The sequence below is a fragment of the Asparagus officinalis genome, chromosome 5 (genome assembly GCF_001876935.1).
Source record: "Asparagus officinalis chromosome 5, Aspof.V1, whole genome shotgun sequence".
NCBI classification, from domain to species: Eukaryota; Viridiplantae; Streptophyta; class Magnoliopsida; order Asparagales; family Asparagaceae; genus Asparagus; species Asparagus officinalis.
The window spans coordinates 108,816,625-108,835,573 of NC_033798.1; the positions used below are offsets into that span (position 1 = coordinate 108,816,625).

The window sequence follows — 18,949 nt, forward strand, 5'->3', positions numbered from 1 at the left end:
TTCTGTACCATGAAATTGTCAATTGGTTCTTTGATAGCACAATTTTATCAGAAATATCTTTTTATTACTATTTCTATTTTCTTCAGGGATTTTATTGTATCATAGCATACTCTTCAAATCCCACTTAATGGGTACTAAGTGTATATAACTGTACTTGCTTCTGTCAATCCACACCATAACTCAAAAGAGCTGGAGAGCTGTGTGTTTGGATATTGAAAATCTGAGTTCGGATCACTTGGTAGATGGTTTCTTTACCCCCACTTGATCTTTCCTGCAAAATAACATGATGTTGGTTATGAAGCTCAAACATCATTATATAGTTCTTCAGGTTAAGTTTTCAATTGATGCGCTGTTGGTACGAGTACATGATGGAGTTATGCTTGTTAGAGTCAAGAGAACTGGTCTTTCTGGGCTCTAGATGTGTTTAGTGATCCTTAGTAGTTCTTTCAATTAAATTTTTGCAATTTAAATTTATTTATTCTGCATTTAAGAAATGCATCTTGAGTCGTTTTGCTACTGATGATTTACGTCTACTAGTTGGTTCAGGCAATCCAGTTAATATTCCTTCTATTCTCATGAACTGGTGGTGGAGGTCCAATCCACGGGAGGTTCTATGAGCTGTTGTACCACTATCAGGACAAGGTTCTCAAGTTAGGCCCAGATGTCCTGCGCTTTTAAGGTACGGGTTATCATTTTCATTATATCCTTAAAAAGAGTTTAAACATGCTCTAACAAAATTGGTGACATTGGTAATGATGGATGATTAGATTAGTTTGCAACCTAGATTCTTTCCACATGCCAACTTATGAAAGCTCAAGGGTGCTAAGTAACAGTGGCCCCATGGAGCTTTAATTCAACTGAATCGTGATAAGATATGAAGCTTAGGTGCTAAATAAATAAATAAAAATCCAGGCAACTTGATAACAATCACGCAATGAGTATTGTGATTGTACCTTTCCTTGGATTCCTTGTCAAGGATAATTTGTGGAGCACTCAACACGATTAATATGATAAGTGTGCGCTTGTCTTATCTAGGTCTAGACTTTGACGTATGGTGAAAATTAGTGATTAGACACTAGATGCATTTTACAATGGCCAGAGGATCTTGTTTATAGTTTGTTTTTTGTAGTTACATTATTTCTCTACAACCTCAGGCCTGTACAGGGGAAAAGCAAATAAAGGATCATGTATCAACTTTTGTATTTCAGAATTTTTGTGTGTGAATATAGTCTTTAATACATATATATTGCAGATATTTGGAAAATGTAAGTTCTTAAATAACAATAACTATTTGTATTAATTTTTCTTTAATACACTATTTTACAGATTAGTTAGTTGTAGAAAAATTTCATAGCCTTTCTGATTAATAGGACTGGATCGCGTATTTGATGCATATGTATGTTTCAAGTGCGATGATTAAACTCATGACCGGTTGTGATTAAATGAATCGACAAATTGTTTTTACAACTTATTTTTTAACATTTTCAGATAATATCCCCAGATCTTGCATATACATAGTAATAGACTAATAATTGATTCGTTTTAGATGTTTGCTAAATATGCTACTTCTCAGCGCTTAATATGATATTTAACGGATGATAGTTTTAGGTGTTTGCTAAACAATATGATTATTGGTGCTTAATATAAGATTTAATGGATGATATACCTTTACCAAAGTGCGAAGAGTAGACATCATGAACCTGATTGTTTCACTCATATATGGTGAAGTACAAGAGCTCAAATTTTAAAATGAGCCTTACTATTGTATCAAAGAAAGGATTGATACAACTTGCCGAAATAACAAATATCAAACAACCAAAAATATAAGATATCATATTGTAAATGTTGGGATATGATCTTCCTTTTGAAAGCATGCATCTGGGCATATGATGGCTAATGATATGCTTCGCTTTCTCTTTGTGTGAGTGACCCTTTTGTATGTGCTCTCTACGTTTCCTCGGACAAACCCAAACAATTATGTCTTGTATCAACTTTTGGAGTCATGTACAGGAACCAAATTCTTTATAATATCATGACTACTTGGGTACGGTCAAGATCACTTGCAAATTCTTTCAAATTCTCAGTATGATTTTCCCTTTGTCATTCACTCTTTTTCTTTATGTGATTCTCTTCCTTTTTCTAGACCCTTGTACACAAATTCTAGCGCTTTGTTTTAAACTGTGCATCTTTCTTTTCTCTTGTCTGACTGTAGTAAGAAAGGAAAGGCATATACAACTGTCCTCTTAACTTTCCTTCAGTGTTTGAACAAGTGCAGCGACTTGTTGCAAACTGTTCCTGTCCTCAGTAGAAAGTATGCAAGCTAGTTATTACTGCTGCATTTTGACTTGGATAATTGATGTGTATTAATTCTTCATCTATACTTTATTTTGCCGGAACTAATACCATCTATTAAGCGCCGTTTATGACCCCGATATAAATCCTAGCTATTTCTGTTAAATGCTTGATTATGAATGCCCATATCTTATGGCCTATTTGGGAGATCGCTAAGGGAACGGTAGGAAGGTTAAACTTTTCCTTTCCTTTCCTTCCCCTCCCCCCCCCCCCACACACACACCACACAAGGTTAAACTTTTTCCTTCCTTTCCTCCCATCCTTCAACCCCACCCACCCCCCCAAAATTGGGGTTTTAGTGCAAATTTTTTCTGACTTCCCCTCCTCTACCATCCTAATAGAACTCCCAAGCAATGTTAAATCCAAATTTCCCTTCCCCTTCCCTCCTCAACCCTCCCTCCAAACAAAATAGAGTAGTTGCTTTTTTTTTGTGGCTTTTTGTAAGCCTCCCTTGGATCCCTTAATCATGCCCATTGTTTCTCCAAACAAGAAGCTAAGCTTTTGATTAGGTGAGCATACAGTTTGCTGAAAAAAAATAATATTCTTGTACCTTCATTCTTAAAAAAGAAGTATAAAGAAGTTCATCAAACTATCTTACAGCAACTGTGTTCCCTTGAGAAGAACAGAATCACTATCATATAGCCACTAAGTAGCTTCTCTCTTTTCTGTTAACTTTTGCTGGGTATCCCTAGAACTAGTAGAAACCAGCGCTTAGTTTCATGCATCTTTTTTCTTTCCTAGTAGTCTTCTTCCCTTAGCTGACAAGGCAAGTTTAAAATTGCAAATAGGTTGCTTATTGTCCTTGAGCATGATAAATTCTATGACAAGCCATTATTTATATTGGGTTTAGGTCCATAGGAGCTAAAAAAGTGATAAAGCCATAGATATGGCCCCAAATATTCCTTAGATTTATGTTACTTAAGATGGGGGCAACATCAGGTGGCCGTCCAAATGCTCTTAGCAAGATTGATTTATGTGCACATTGAAAGAAGTTTTCAGCTTTGATGCAATGTGCTCCTTTTGAATAAGTGAATTTTTGCCCCCTCTTTTTTGACCTCTTCGAAAATGTCCTTTAGCAGTCAAATTATTTACACGCGTATATGATAGTTATTAATTTAACATCCTAAACAAACAAAACTGAATAGAAAAATATGATTTAGGTAGGGATCCGGATCCTCCCCTGTGAAAACGGCGAAGGAATTGTGAAAAACGTGAAAAATAACCCAAAACAGACTCCACCACACCCTGGTGTGGTGTCTGCCATGGGTGTGGCAGAATCTGCCCTGTCTGCCATGGGTGTGGTCTGCGTCACATCCTGGTGTGGCAGAATCTGTCCTGTCTGCCAAGGGTGTGGTCTGCGCCACACCCTGGTGTGGCAGACTCGTTTTTAGAATCCTAATCTATTTGGGATTGTATTTTGTTATAAATAGAACCATGTTTTTTAAGGTTTCTTAAGGAGAGAAAAGGAGAGAATTAGTATTGTTTTGAGCACTTTAAGAGGGAGATATTGTGAGGGAGTTGAGAGCTTTGGTTAGGGTTATATTTGAGTGATTTTGTGAGTTGTAACCCGTTGTATTTCTCCTCCATATAGTGAAATCTCCCCATCCTCTCCCCGTGGACGTAGGCAATTGCCGAACCACGTAAATTCCTGTGTTTGTGTGTGATTTTGGTCGTTATTTTGTGAATTGCACTCGTGTTTCGTTTGGTTGTTGAGCACGCTTCCGCAAGGCGCGCAACAAGTGGTACCAGAGCTCAGATTTTAGATCTAGGGTTTTGGATTAGGTGGAGGAAGATTCAATTGGAAGCTTGGTCCTTGGAATTCTGGGCTTTGGTGGAGTTAGGGTTTGAAGTTGCCGTTGAATATCTCGCTTTCCTCGTGTGGTTAGGAGTTCTATTTGGAATCCAATCTAGGGTTCAGTTGGGTAACTTCTAAATTCTATAAAGTTTGAATCTTTTTTTGCAATTTAGAGTTTGTGATTATGGGTGAAGAAGTTAGTGAAAGCAGCAAGATGACGGGTACAATTCAAGTAGGTTTTCAGAACACTAAGATTAGTGTAGTGAAATATGACGGCAAAATTAATTTTGGTTTGTGGATGAGCGACGTACAGGATGCGCTCAATGCTCAAAATTTGGAAGAGACCATCATGGTCGATGTGAGGCCACCTAAATATGAAGAGGCAGTATGGAAAAAGATAAATAGGAACGCTTGTGGGGCGATCAGGTCCTGTTTGGAACAGGAGCTGAAATATGATGTGATTGGGGTGACGTCTGCGATGAAGATGTGGGAAATTCTCAATAATAAGTATCTTACGAAGAGTGTTGAGAACAGGTTGTATTTGCTACGTAGGTTATTCAGATTCCAGATGTCCCGAGGCGCCTCACTAGCGGCTCATGTGAACAACTACACTAAGTTGTTGTCGGACTTGGCGAATGTGGATGAGAAGATCACGGATGAGTACAAGGCTATTATTCTTTTAGGTTCCTTACCGGATGAGGAGTATGATACCTTCGTGCTTACTTTGCTGAACAGGAGATCTTCTATCACTTATAGTGAAGTGACTAACGCATTAACGAACTACGATTTGAGGAGGAAGGATAAGGAGACTTCCCGCGCTAGTATTTCAGGAGAGACCTTATCGACGAGAGGTAGAAGCCCATATCTGAAAGGTGGTAATCGAGAAAGGTCAAAGTCAAGAGGTCGTTACCAGCTAGCTAAGAACCAGTGTGCGTTCTGCAAGGAACTAGGACATTGGAAGAGAGACTGCCTAAAGGTCAAGGAAAAGGAGAATAGCAAGAAAAATGGCCCGAAGGCCAATGATGTGAATGTTGCAAAAGGCGATGATTCTGATGATTCGAGCTTTTCTCTTTTGATTACTCCGGAGGTGAACCATTTGGATGCATCGGATTGGATGCTTGATTCTGGCGCTACTTATCATGTGACTCTTAGGCGAGATTGGTTTTCATCGTTTGAGAGACTCGACGGGGATGTTGTTATCATGGGAAATGATCAATCCTGTGGCATTTGTGGGATAGGTACTGTGAGGATTCGGATGCACGATGGAGTAGTCTGTGAGTTAAAGGAGGTGAGATTCGTTCCTCAACTAAAGAAGAATCTTATCTCAGTTGGAGCTTTGGAGGCTAAGGGATTCAGGGTGACCTTTGAGAACGCTGTAGCGAAGGTTACTAAGGGATCTTTGGTGGTGATGAAGGGAGTCCGCAGTCGAAATTTATACTATCTGAAGGGGAGCACCGAGATTGGCCAGGTTGCTTTGGTTACTTCAGCGGCAGACATGAGTAGGCTTTGGCATTACAGGTTAGGGCACACAGGAGAGAAATCACTGCAGGCTTTGTGCAAGCAGTGGTTATTGAAGGGAGCCAAGAGTGATAAAGTGGAATTCTGTGAGCACTGTGTTCTAGGCAAGAAGACGAATGTGAAGTTCGGGATGACCATTCATAGGACGAGGGGCATCTTGGACTACGTGTACACAGATGTTTGGGGTCTCATCAAGACTGCATTACTTGGTGGTCGATATTGGTTCGTCACGTTTGTTGATGACTATTCTAGGCGTTATTGGGTGTACACCATGATAAAGAAGAGTGAAGTCCTAGATATATTTGTGGAGTGGAAGAAGAGATTGGAACTGCAGACGGGGAGAAAGATCAAGACGTTACGATCCGACAACTGCGGCGAGTATATTTCAGACCCCTTTCAGGAGCTATGTCGAGACGAGGGCATAGAGAGACACTTCATAGTTAGTCATACATCATAACAGAATGGGATGGCAGAGGGGTTAAATCTGTCTTTGCTGGAGAAGATTCGATGTTTATTAGCGCATAGTGGTTTGGAGAAGATCTTTTGGGCTGAGGCACTTTCATATGCGAGCCACCTCATTAATAGGCTGCCTTCATCTGCGATTGAGGGGAAGACCCCTATGAAGATGTGGTCGGGAGAGACAGCACATGACTATGACCAGCTTAAGATATTTAGTTGCCCTACATATTATCATGTTAGAACTGATAAGTTGGAACCTCGAACTAGGAAGGTCATATTTGTAGGATTTAAGCGTGGTGTCAATGGATACAAGCTTTAGGATCCAGTTGATAAGAAGATTGTGCTGAGTAGGAACGTCACATTTGATGAGGCTTCTATCTTGAAGCTTCCCAGCTCTCATCAGGTGGAGAGCGACCCGACAAAGGAGATATCACAGGTGGTGGAGATTGATGCAGCTCCACAGTGTCCAGATGGTGCAGTATCCATTAGAGTGCCGACTGAGGTGACGTCAGGCGAGCACGACGGTGATGCGGAGGATACGAGTACTCATGTGCAGGATCAGGGACCGACGGCTCAGGTTCAGGATTCTAATATGGTTCGGTAACAGAGGAGAGACATACGGGTGCCAGCACGGTATACCGACACAGTTGCATATGCACTTCCGGTGGAGAGTATCGATGAGATGATACTTACTATTTTCAGAGAGGCCGAGCAGAGTTCGGAGACTGATTCGTGGCAGGTAGCTATGTAGGAGGAGATGGAGTCTCTTCATAAGAACGATACATGAGAGCTTGTTGAGCTTCCAAAGGGGCGGAAGGCGATTGGATGCAAGTGGGTGTACACGAAGAAGGAGGGCATTGAGGGCACTCCATTGAGATTCAAAGCTAGGTTGGTTGCGAAGGGCTATGCACAGGAGGAATGTATTGACTATAATGAGGTTTTCTCTCCGGTGGTGAAGCATTATTCGATTCAGATTCTGCTAGCTTTTGTGGCACTGTATGGATTAGAGTTAGATCAGTTGGATGTGAAGACGGAATTTCTTCATGGTGATCTTGATGAAGAAATATATATGACTCAGCCATTAGGATTCCGAGCTGCAGGGAAAGATAAGTTGGTTTGCAGATTAAAGAAATCGTTATACGGTTTGAAGCAGTCTCCTCGACAATGGTATAGGCGATTTGATGGTTTTATGCTTGGTCAATCGTACACTCGGAGCCAGTTTGATCATTGCGTATATTTTCGCAAGTTGAAAGGAGGTGCGTACATTTATTTGTTGCTCTATGTCGATGACATGTTGGTTGCCTCTACTTCCAGGTCGGCTATAGATGAGTTGAAAGTTCAGCTTTCAAATGAGTTTGAGATGAAGGACTTGGGCGAGGCGAAGCGCATTCTAGGAATGGAGATCGACAGAGACAAGATGAATGATAGAATTTGTTTGACGCATGTGGCTTATTTGAAGAAGGTTCTACAGCGATTACATGTTAGCATGGATACGAAGCCAGTTAGTGTACTATTGGGAGTCCATTTGAAACTTTCAGCTGGTCTTTCACCGAAGTCAGTTGAAGATCGAGAGTTGATGTCGAATACTCCATATGCGAGTGCGGTTGGGAGCTTGATGTATGCGATGGTATGTACGAGGTCGGATTTGTCACAGGCGGTGAGCATGGTATCGAGATACATGCATGATACAGGAGTGGGTTATTGGGATGCCGTGAGATGGATTTTGAGGTACATTCGAGGTACGCTCAATGTTGGTTTGGTTTATGAGCGGGATACTACAAGTGGTCAGTTATGCATTGGCTATGTTGATTCGGATTATGCCGGAGATTTGGATAAGCGCCGGTCTACTACGGGGTATGTGTTTACATTGACCTGTGCGCCGGTGTGTTGGAGATGCACCTTATAGTTTACGGTGACTTTGTCTACGACGGAGGCAGAATATATGACGGTTACGGAGGCTGTGAAGGAGGCTATTTGGCTTCAAGGACTTTTGGAGGAACTTGGTATATCGCAGCGGTCTGTCACAATTCATTGTGATAGCATGAGTGCTATCTATTTGACGAAGAATCAGGTTTTTCATGCGAGGACGAAGCACATTGACGTTCGTTATCACTTCGTTCGGGATGTTCTTGAAGATGGCGATGTGGAGATTGTGAAAGTCCACACGAAGAATAATCCGGCGGATATGCTCACTAAGGTGGTTCCGAGCAACAAGTTTGATCATTGTCGAAACTTGTTGCACATTCGTGATTGTTGAGACCGTTGACGGCAATTTAGATGAACTACGGGCGGCTTGATCCCTTGGGAGAAGGGGGTACGTAGGCAACCACATTGGTGCAGCCGAGTTTGGAGAGACGACACATTGGTGCTCATGTTGGTGTCGGCTCAGTGTTGGGAACACTTCGTCGAGGTGGAGAATTGTGAAAACGGCGAAGGAATTGTGAAAAACGTGAAAAAATAACCCAAAACAGACTCCACCACACCCTGGTGTGGTGTCTGCCATGGGTGTGGCAGAATCTGCCCTGTCTGTCATGGATGTGGTGTGCGCCACACCCTGGTGTGGCAGAATCTGCCCTGTCTGTCATGGGTGTGGTTTGCGCCACACCCTGGTGTGGCAGACTCGTTTTTAGAATCCTAATCTATTTGGGATTGTGTTTTGTTATAAATAGAACCACGTTTTTTAGGGTTTCTTAAGGAGAGAAAAGGAGAGAATTAACATTGTTTTGAGCACTTGAGAGAGATATTGTGAGGGAGTTGAGAGCTTTGGTTAGGGTTATATTTGAGTGATTTTGTGAGTTGTAACCCGTTGTATTTCTCCTCCATATAGTAAAATCTTCCCATCCTCTCCCCGTGGACTTAGGCAATTGCCAAACCACGTAAATTTTTGTGTTTGTGTGTGATTTTGGTCGTTATTTTGTGAATTGCACTCGTGTTTGGTTTTGGTTTTCTTCTCTCATTGCTCACCGACTCGTTTGGTTGTCAAGCACGCTTCCGCACGGCGCACGACAAGAAATTGTGAAAACGGCAAAGGAATTGTGAAAAACGTGAAGAAAAACCCAAAACAGACTCCACCACACCCTGGTGTGGTGTCTGTCATGGGTGTGACAGAATCTGCCCTGTCTGTCATGGGTGTGGTCTGCGTCACACCCTGGTGTGGCAGACTCGTTTTTAGAATCCTAATCTATTTGGGATTGTGTTTTGTTATAAATAGAACCACGTTTTTTAGGGTTTCTTAAGGAGAGAAAAGGAGAGAATTAGCATTGTTTTGAGCACTTTGAGAGGAAGATATTGTGAGGGAGTTGAGAGCTTTGGTTAGGGTTATATTTGAGTGATTTTGTGAGTTATAACCCGTTGTATTTCTCCTCCATATAGTGAAACCTCTTCATTCTCTCCCCGTGGACATAGGCAATTGCCGAACCACGTAAATTCCTGTGTTTGTGTGTGATTTTGGTCGTTATTTTGTGAATTGCACTCGTGTTTGGGTTTGGTTTTCTTCTCTCATCGCTCACCGACTTGTTTGGTTATCGAGCACGCTTCCGTACAGCGCGCAATAAGTGGTATCAGAGCTCAAATTTTAGATCTAGAGTTTTGGATTAGGTAGAGGAAGATTCAGTTGGAAGCTTGGTTCTTGGAGTTCTAGGCTTTGGTGGAGTTAGGGTTTGAAGTTACCGTTGAAGATCTCGCTTTTTTGTGTGGTTAGGAGTTCTATTTGGAATCCAATCTAGGGTTCAGTTGGGTAACTTCTAAATTCTATAAAATTTGAATATTTTTTTACAATTTGGAGTTTGTGATTATGGGTGAAGAAGTTGGTGAAAGCAGCAAGATGACGGGTATAGTTCAAGTGGGTTTTCAGAACACTAAGATTAGTGTAGTGAAATATGACGGCAAAATCAATTTTGGTTTGCCGATGAGCGACATACAGGATACGCTCAATGCTCAAAATTTGGAGGAGACCATCATGGTCGATGTGAGGCCACCTAAATATGAAGAGACGGTATGGGAAAAGATGAATAGGAACGCTTGTGGGGTGATCAGGTCCTGTTTGGAACAAGAGCTGAAATATGATGTGATTGGGGTGACGTCTGCGATGAAGATGTGAGAAATTCTCAACAATAAGTATCTTACGAAGAGTGTTGAGAACATGTTACATTTGCTGCGTAGGTTATTCAGATTCCAGATGTCCCGAGGCACCTCGCTTGCGGCTCATATGAACAACTACATTAAGTTGTTATCGGACTTGGCGAACGTGGATGAGAAGATCACGGATGAGTATAAGGCTATTATTCTTTTGGGCTCCTTACCGGATGAACGTCAATTATTCCAACCTTTAATATTGGAATGAACGGCAAGGGTCCGAGTATCCCCAAAAATAAATATATGGGAATGGAGGCTTTAGTTGTTATTATAAGAAAGGTATTGTAGTTGTCATAAAAAGTCACTTCTGTATTATGGTTTTTCGTATTCTTAATTTCAAAGATTTTCTTTTTGAGCTAAACTGCCACTGAATTCTTGTTATGTTAGGGCCTGTTTGTTTGTAATACTATAGATGTCAGATGCTACAGTATTACACCAAACTCCTCCGTTCGTCTTGTTCAAATAAGTGTGTTTACTGTAGTTGAGTTGGCAGCCCCTCAGCTTTTCTTGGCAAAAAGCAGTGAAATGAGCATGATTTACTGTAGCTGTTAAATACAACTAGATCATTTACTTTTCAGTTAGGGGCTGTTTGGTACGCTGCAACTGGAGTGGTTGCAACTCCAGTTGCATGCAACTAGGTCCAATTTGACTAGTTGCATGTGTTTGTTTTGCTGCAACTCACAGTTGCAGCTGCAACCACAGTTGCAAAACAACCCTTAGTTGCAACATATGACTTACGTCAAAAATGGCCGCAAGTCATAGTTGCAACTTAGTTGCAACTGACCTAAATTTATTAAAATCAAAATCATTACTTAATATTTTAAAAATAAATTCATTTAAGGTTTAAAATAATCTTTTAAATAATTCTTATTATAATAATTTCTTCAAAAACGTTTAAACAAAACAACATCAATCTTTTAAAATAATTATTATTATAATAATTTCTTTAAAATAATATGTTAGTTTTAAAAGTAATATTATATCTTTAAAATAATATATTATTTTTAAAAATAATATATTTTTAAAAATAATATATTTTTTGAATAATATATTTTTTCTAAAATAATATATTTTCCTAAAATAATATATTTTTTGAAAAATAAAATTTTCCAGGAATACTATTATTTTTCTAAAATAATATATTTTTTGAATAATATATTTTTTGAATAATATATATTTAAAATAATATAATTTTCTAAAAATAAATATTTTTTATAAAATAATAATATTTTCAATATATTAAGTAATATATATTTTCTGTAAAATAATATATTTTTAATAATATAAATTTTTCTAAAATAATATGTTTTTTAAAATAATATATATTTTAATAATATATATATAAAATAATATATTTTTTGGAATAATATATTTTTGAATAATATTATTTTTAATAATATATATTTAAAATATATAATTATTTTATAATATATTTTAAAATAATATAATTTCTGTAAAAATAATATATATTTAAATAATATATTTCTTGAACAATATATTGTTTAAAGTAATATGTTTTTTGAATAATGTATTTTTAAAAATAATATAATTTTATAAAAATAAGTATATATTTTAAATGATAGTGTTATATTATGGTTTAAAAATATTATATTAACTTTTAAAAATATATTATTTGTTAAAAATATATTATTTGTTAAAAATATATTATTTTTTAAAAATATATTACTTTTTAAAAAATATTATTTTTTAAAAATATTTTATGAGTTGCATATGTTAAGTTATAAGCATAATCAAACAACTGCAACTATAAGTTGCAAAATTTAAATTTTAAACCAAACAATTGTAACTGTAGTTGCATGTAAGAAGAGTTGCAACGTCTCAGTTGCATGTAAGTGACACTTGCATTGCAACTCTAGTTGCAAACAACCAAACGCCACCTTAGTGTAGCTACTGCACGTTTTTACATAAAACAACCAAACAGGCCCTTATCGTTGCAGATATTACAGATATTTTAGTGTGGGAGCCCTCCAACTCCAAGTTCTTGGGGAAAAAGGAAGTGGTTCATGCACTGGAGCCTGGTTAATGGCATTGAGCTGGAAAATTCACTTTCTTGGGGCCCGAGGCTGTCCGTCCCCTGAACCCGGTGCATGCACTGGGACCATTGTACACTGCTCTTTTTTTTCCTAAGAAACTGGGCATTTAGAGACTGACATGTTGGGCCCACCTCCATGAACTGCTTTGCTGGCTATAATAATGTGGGATCTGCTGTGGGCGTGTTTGGGTAGCAAAAGGATATATGTATATATATAATAACTTGAAATTTACTAGGGTTTGTTTTTTCTTATATATTTCGACTTTTTGCCATTTTCATCGGTCTACAATGGAAATTGTAGGATTTAGAGGAACATGCATATGCAATTAAATTGTCTTATCACGACTTCAACTTATTAGAGTGAATTGTGCCTATTTAATTTAATTGCACAGGTAGTAATTTGTACGCTATCCGGATCCATTGTACCTTTTTTCGGTTGTTCTATAATGTACGAAAATTTCGAGCGTACACTAACCCATGTCATCGTCATTCTATTAGTGATTAATCCTTATTAGAAGCACTATATCCGGCATCAAAAGGTTCAAATTGGTGGTCCCTCAGTGACGAGGTGGGCCTTATCAACGAACACTTTGGATGCAAGATTTGGATTTGGATTTGGATAACACCCAGAAGTCACGTTGGGTCCGTGAGAGCTCAGCTTCTGATCCCACATCTTTTTCACCTCTGGTTTAAGATATTGGGGCAAAAAATATCCCCAGGCCACTTTAAGAGCATATTTGCAAGTGACCAGAGCAGTTTATTAGCCACTTTGAGATGTTTGGTAAGCGGTTTATTTTGGCTTATAACCACCAAAATCTCTCTCTCTCTCTCTCTCTCGGTATTATAAACTATTAGTTTAACCAAGTAAAAGACAATTATGTTCCTCACATTATAAAATTTAAAGTCTCATATAATATTTTGCCATCAACTTCTTGTTCTTTTTTGTTATTTAGCAATAATGTTGGATCATGTAATTCACCTATTTACCAAATATTACTACTGATAATGTATTTTAAAACCGCTTGGATTATAATCCAAAACCAAGGCCCCTAAACATACCCTCTTATAGATATTTTGGGTGATGTGGACATCTCATCGTGGATAAATGCAGAAGGATTAAAAATTTCCATAAACTATGCAGAGATATTGGTTTGAAAGATATTTGAGAATGGATACGGATCACACAAGGCTAAACCAAGTTGAGAGTCGCATCGATTCGATGGAGGGGTCTTGAGGAATCTCTTCCACGTGATAAGGGCAGCATGGTAATAAACCAGCACCTCTGATAGCGAAGTATCATGAGTAGTACAAGCCTGGGGATGTTTTTCAATTCAAGTAGAAGGGGTCAAGAAAAGAAAAATTGCTAGAAATTATGTCTAGGCTCCTCTCCCAAGTTCCAATGCAATCTCCTCTAAAATCTCGATTTTACCCTCACCCCTACACCTCCCTCCTCCTCTGGTCCCCCTCCCCCACCTCCCTCCTACACCTCCCTCCTGTCCCGAGAAACTTTGCGTCTCATGTTAACTATTATATAATAGTTAACATGTTAACTATTATAGGTAACATGTTAACTATTATAGATAATATGTTAACTATTACATTTCACACATTAAGCTCAAAACATATTTATGAAATTATAATAATTAACATGTTATCTATAATAGTTAACATGTTATTTATAATAGTTAACAAGAGCTGGCATGAGCTAGCATAAGAAAGAGAAAATGTAAAATTAGGATTGTAGAAGCTGACATGTCTAATTATGATGGAGGGTTCTGGACACAATTTTTTCAAAAAAAAAAAAAAGGCTGCAGCACTTTTAAAAAATTGTGAAGAGCTAGGACACATTGAAACTTGAATTTTGAGGACTTGAAGCAATTTTTCCAAAAAAAAAAAAAAGAACAGACACACATAGAGGAAAAGACGCACGAACGACAAACTGGTCGTGCCCGAAACGGGAAAAGGAAAAACAAATGTGGCTTAGTGCACACTCAAATTAAATTTAAATATGCCTTCTGATCATTTCTTGGTTAGCTTTTATGCTTAGCTTAGGGCATATATAGAACTCATGCAATTTTCTATTAAACAGTCTAGAACTTTCTTAAGTTCTCTTTTCCTGATGGCCAAGAGATCCTACTATAACCTCTATCTGTGGGCGATCTAGATGGTTAGGAAACCCTAATATAACCTCAAAAAAAATAGGGTTGGATCTCTATATAAAAACCGGAACTTCCACAAATACTACAATTATTTCTATATAGGAACACACTACTTTCACAAATACTATTGATCAAGATGGGTTTCATAATGTTAAAACTTACAGGTGAGGAACTCCTTGACAAGAATATACGGATAAGGAAATCAATTTTTAAAAATTCAACATAGAACAAATATGACAGCCAATAGATTCTACAAATATTTAATTAGCAAAGAACACCTTAACGAAAACTAAAAGCAAAACAAAGTACGGAGTCCATATCGACAACCACGTGAAATAAAAAATAGAAAGCGATGAAATTATACCGGGGGAAAAACAGCGGCATCGTCCGAATCGTCCGATTTATCGAACAATGACTCAGAATACGCTGCCTACGTTCACAAACTACCGAGCATGATCCAGATACTTGGTCCAATGGGCCCCACTGTGGGCCGTACAGCTAATTGCACATTCCGCCGCCTCCTCCTCCTCCTCCTCCTAACTCCCATAAGGAGCATCTGGGCTGCCGCCACGTGTCCCGTCTGCGGACTTCTCATGATCAAATTCGTTCCACCCCACTGGGCTTCCATGATTCCGCCATGGCCCGCCTACTCTCTCATTCATCATGGGTGAATGCAACCCTTCCCAAAAATTTGCCAAAAAAAGCAAGAAAAGAAAGAAAAAGGAAAAACCATCATAAAAATGAAATTGCAAAACCAGAGTCTTATATAACAAATCGATTAATTACATTAGCAAAACAATACACTTAACAGTTCTTTGAAATAGACAATTGCTTAATCCTTGCTTACATCAAATCGGATTTAAAAAACAAAACAAGAAATTCAAATTCAAATTCTTCACCATCTTCCTCCTCCTCATAACAATTCCTCATATTTACACTCCATATTCACAGAAATCACCCTCAAACCAAACCCTCCATTTTTACTTCACGAGCTCCGACACCCAACCAACATCGATCTCATCAAACCCATCTCCCTCCAAATCAAACACCGCCCTCTTCGCCGTCGGGCGTTCGCCGGCGAGCTCCCCCCACACCCTAACCCACGCAAACCGTCCCCAAGCCTGCATCCTCTCATCATTCATCACAGCCCACCGGAGGAACACCGGCCGACCCCATCTCGGCCGACATCCCGACGTCGCGCGACAGCCGCCGCGCCTCCTCGCGGCGACCACATCGTACCCCTCCTTCACCCCAACCTCCCTTGCCGTCGGGCTCATAACCCTTAAAGCTGCTCCGGGTGTGGAGCGCAGAAACAGACCCTACGGCTGCCCCGACCCATCCTTGCACGGCTGAGTCGTACTGCCGGGTGAGCAGCACTCGAAAAACCCGTGCAGCCGGAACTCGACGATCGCCACGTGCCGGCAGCTCCCCTTCTTGAAGCTCCGGGCAGGGGTATGCGGAGTATGGAAACGCGCGGGTGGTCGCGCCGGCCGGCTTTCCTCGCCGGGGTGAGGTAACGCAGTCAGACTCGCAGTCGTTGGGCCCGGCCACGTGAGCAGGCGCCTGTCTTGAACTCAGTATCGATGGGAACTCGTCGGAGGAGTACGGTCGGCGAACTCGCCGCCGCCGGCGTCGTCGGAATCGGACGGAAGACTGGTAATCGTAGACGGTTCGGGATGGAGATCTTGGACGGTTGGGTTGGCGATGCCAACATTTTGAGCATTTTTGGGCGTTTTGCTGATTAATTTCGAGGGTTGGAGGACGGAGGAGGGCGAGTGGAGGTGTTATTTAAATGGTGGGGGAGTTAACTAGAGTGTAAGGGGTTGTGGTTGAGAAACGCAAGGGCTTGTGCGCGTTTTGGCGTAACGGTTTTGGGCGTCGGAGAGAGTGGTTTAGTGGCGGGTTTTCTAGAATTGAGATTGGCGGATGGACACGTGGAGGGTTGGTGTGACGTGGCGCGGGAGGAGGCTAGAAGCGGTTGTCGGGGACACGTGTCGGTGGGGGTACGGATTGAGTCGGTGGATATGGCGATGTATGTACGTGTGTCTGGATCTGATACGGAGACCGGATATTATCGTATTGGTCGGATTTTTTGGATTTATTACTAATACTGCTTGTAATGATTTAATATTAATAATTAAATAATTAATGGTAATGATATGATGGCTGGGGGAAAGGAGATGGCCGGGGAGGTTTTATTAGGGGATGCGTATAATTTAAGACACACTAATTAGATTTGGATAAGTATTTAACCCCCCTTTTTTTTGTAACGGTTTAAGTCGAGAAAATCATATGAATCCATGGTTTGTTTGGTTACTCTTGAATTTAATTTAGATTTAGAAAATAGGTTTTGGGATTTACTATGGGTATGTATGGACACGCCGCGTAGAGGATTTAGAATAAGCGAAGGTGGTATATTTTCATGAGAATGATGTAATGAAACTATATCCATTTCTACTTTGTATGTGCAGGATTTTAAGCTATGAGATGCATGAGGTTATAATTATGTTAACAATTTCCATATAGCGCACTTAAATATGAAACTGTCATTATAAGGGAAATATTGAACTCAACGGGGGAAATTTTACAGAAAAAATTGAAGGTGGATAAGGATGGAATTGATGTGTTGGAAAAGTCCAAACAGATCCCATCGCTTTAAGCTCAAGTGGTATGCAAGGATCACATCCCAACCACTGTCACGCTCTAAAAAAGTCCGAACCCGATTACTACCCTGTAACCTATCAAGGGAAAAGCCGAAATATTTTAGCGTTATCTCGCGTAGTCCCTTGGAATGTCTCGTAATCTTCAGGCTTTCGGATGGAGACGCCTCGCATTATAGAATTACTTCCGGAGTTGGGAGCTGTAATTATTTGTTTTGTAATATTACAGACTCTTCGAATTGGTTTTACGAAAAAATTAATCAGTAGCTACAAAAATGATTGATGATTGGTTTGGTTTGGTTACAAAAGAATTTACTAACATGTTTTATCTCTTGTTACTTTGAACTTTACTTACTTGCAAGAGTTACAACTAACATGAAATGAACATATTTCGGTAAAAAAAATAGATTTTTATTGAAATTGATTAATCTTTGTCGTTTGATGAATCGGTCGAAATTTTCAATTATTCAGATCTTTGTTTCTAGATAAGCAATTTATGGTAGAACATATATACTGCTTGTTGATGTTAGGTGATCGCACAGTCAATATGTATCCGTGTTTGGATGAGTTTGTTCAGGATTGACGAGGGGTCGCATTTTTCTCCGACTTTATGTCTAGTTCTTGAGCTAGGTGGCTGAAAAATCTGCACATGTAGAAATTCGTGAGAGGACAGGGCTTGGTTCCCCCGTTGTATCTCCGACGATCAAGTTAGCTGATGAACTTGAGTGAGGGTAAATAAGAACCGTGAGAGTTCTTGTGTATGTGCGATATGATTTGCAAAATTTTTGAGAATATGGGTCAGAATCCAAAATTAGGGATGAGATCCTCCCCAAAGTCTGTCCTCGCCCAAGTTGAAATAGTACCTTTATTTATATCAAAGTTGTAAGGATAGATTGGTCACTTCGGCCGAGCATTGAGGGTGGTGGCGAAGTGCGAGCTGGCAGCTACGTCAACACCTGCTTTACAGGCGCCGGCTGGTAATTGGGGACGAATCACTTTAGCATCAACTGAGAAGTGAGCGGTGGCATGGCTGTGGCCCACGTGGTCCGATGAGTCATGAAGACTATCGAGGTTAGAGGCATGATGTGCTTGCCAAACATTAAATACGATGCCGACACATTGTTAGAGAGAGAGAGAGACTCGAGGCGAAATAGTCCTTTAGTTTCGCCGAGAAGTAACGCCCATTGAGTCGTCCTCGTAAGGCGTTGAACAAGTGGTTGGGTGGACTCGTGGCGAGTCATCTTCGATAACAGGAGGCGACTCGTACCGCCTTTCAAGTCGACATAAAGGGATATCGACTTGACGAGTTGGCTAAGTCAAAGTTCCCGCTGGGCCTGGGCCGCCAAGTTGCTTTGGGTACTGTATGCAGAAATACATATGTCTAGTGTCTGGCAATGAATTGCACTTTGGCTAAAATGGGAACACCATAACAGTTGGCCCCTTTCGCTCGGAGTTGACGTTAGCCGAGTTTGAGTAAAATACAATAAAAATTTATTTTGGACGGACGTGGGTGCTTTGAATGAGAACTAAAAAGTCACTTCAGAGGCGACATGGCTGATGTCACCATACATCCTTTTTACTGTTACAGCTCCGCTTTTTTTGGCAGATTGCGGGCTACCCGAGGTAAGTGGGCTGCGCCTCGATCTTTGAGGGCACTTCGAATTCTAAAAATGAATCTTGGCCGTTGGACACAACTGGATCCAACCGCTCGAATTCCGACAGCTGTAAAGTCAGTTGTCTATATATAGGAATGTAGGCATATAAAATTGCTTATAGGTCCCCTAGCGTAGCTCGGCACAAACCGACGAACCAACGAGGC

At 40.0% G+C, this 18,949-nt stretch overlaps 1 long non-coding RNA gene across 1 annotated transcript in view; it reads left to right on the forward strand.

Moving 5' to 3' along the window:
• LOC109843318 overlaps positions 1-13,064 on the forward strand; it is a 17,384-nt gene extending 4,320 nt beyond the window's left edge. The window contains exons 3-4 of the long non-coding RNA XR_002247630.1: positions 547-679; positions 12,810-13,064. This is a non-coding gene — a long non-coding RNA (uncharacterized LOC109843318). The remainder of the gene's footprint in view (positions 1-546; positions 680-12,809) is intronic.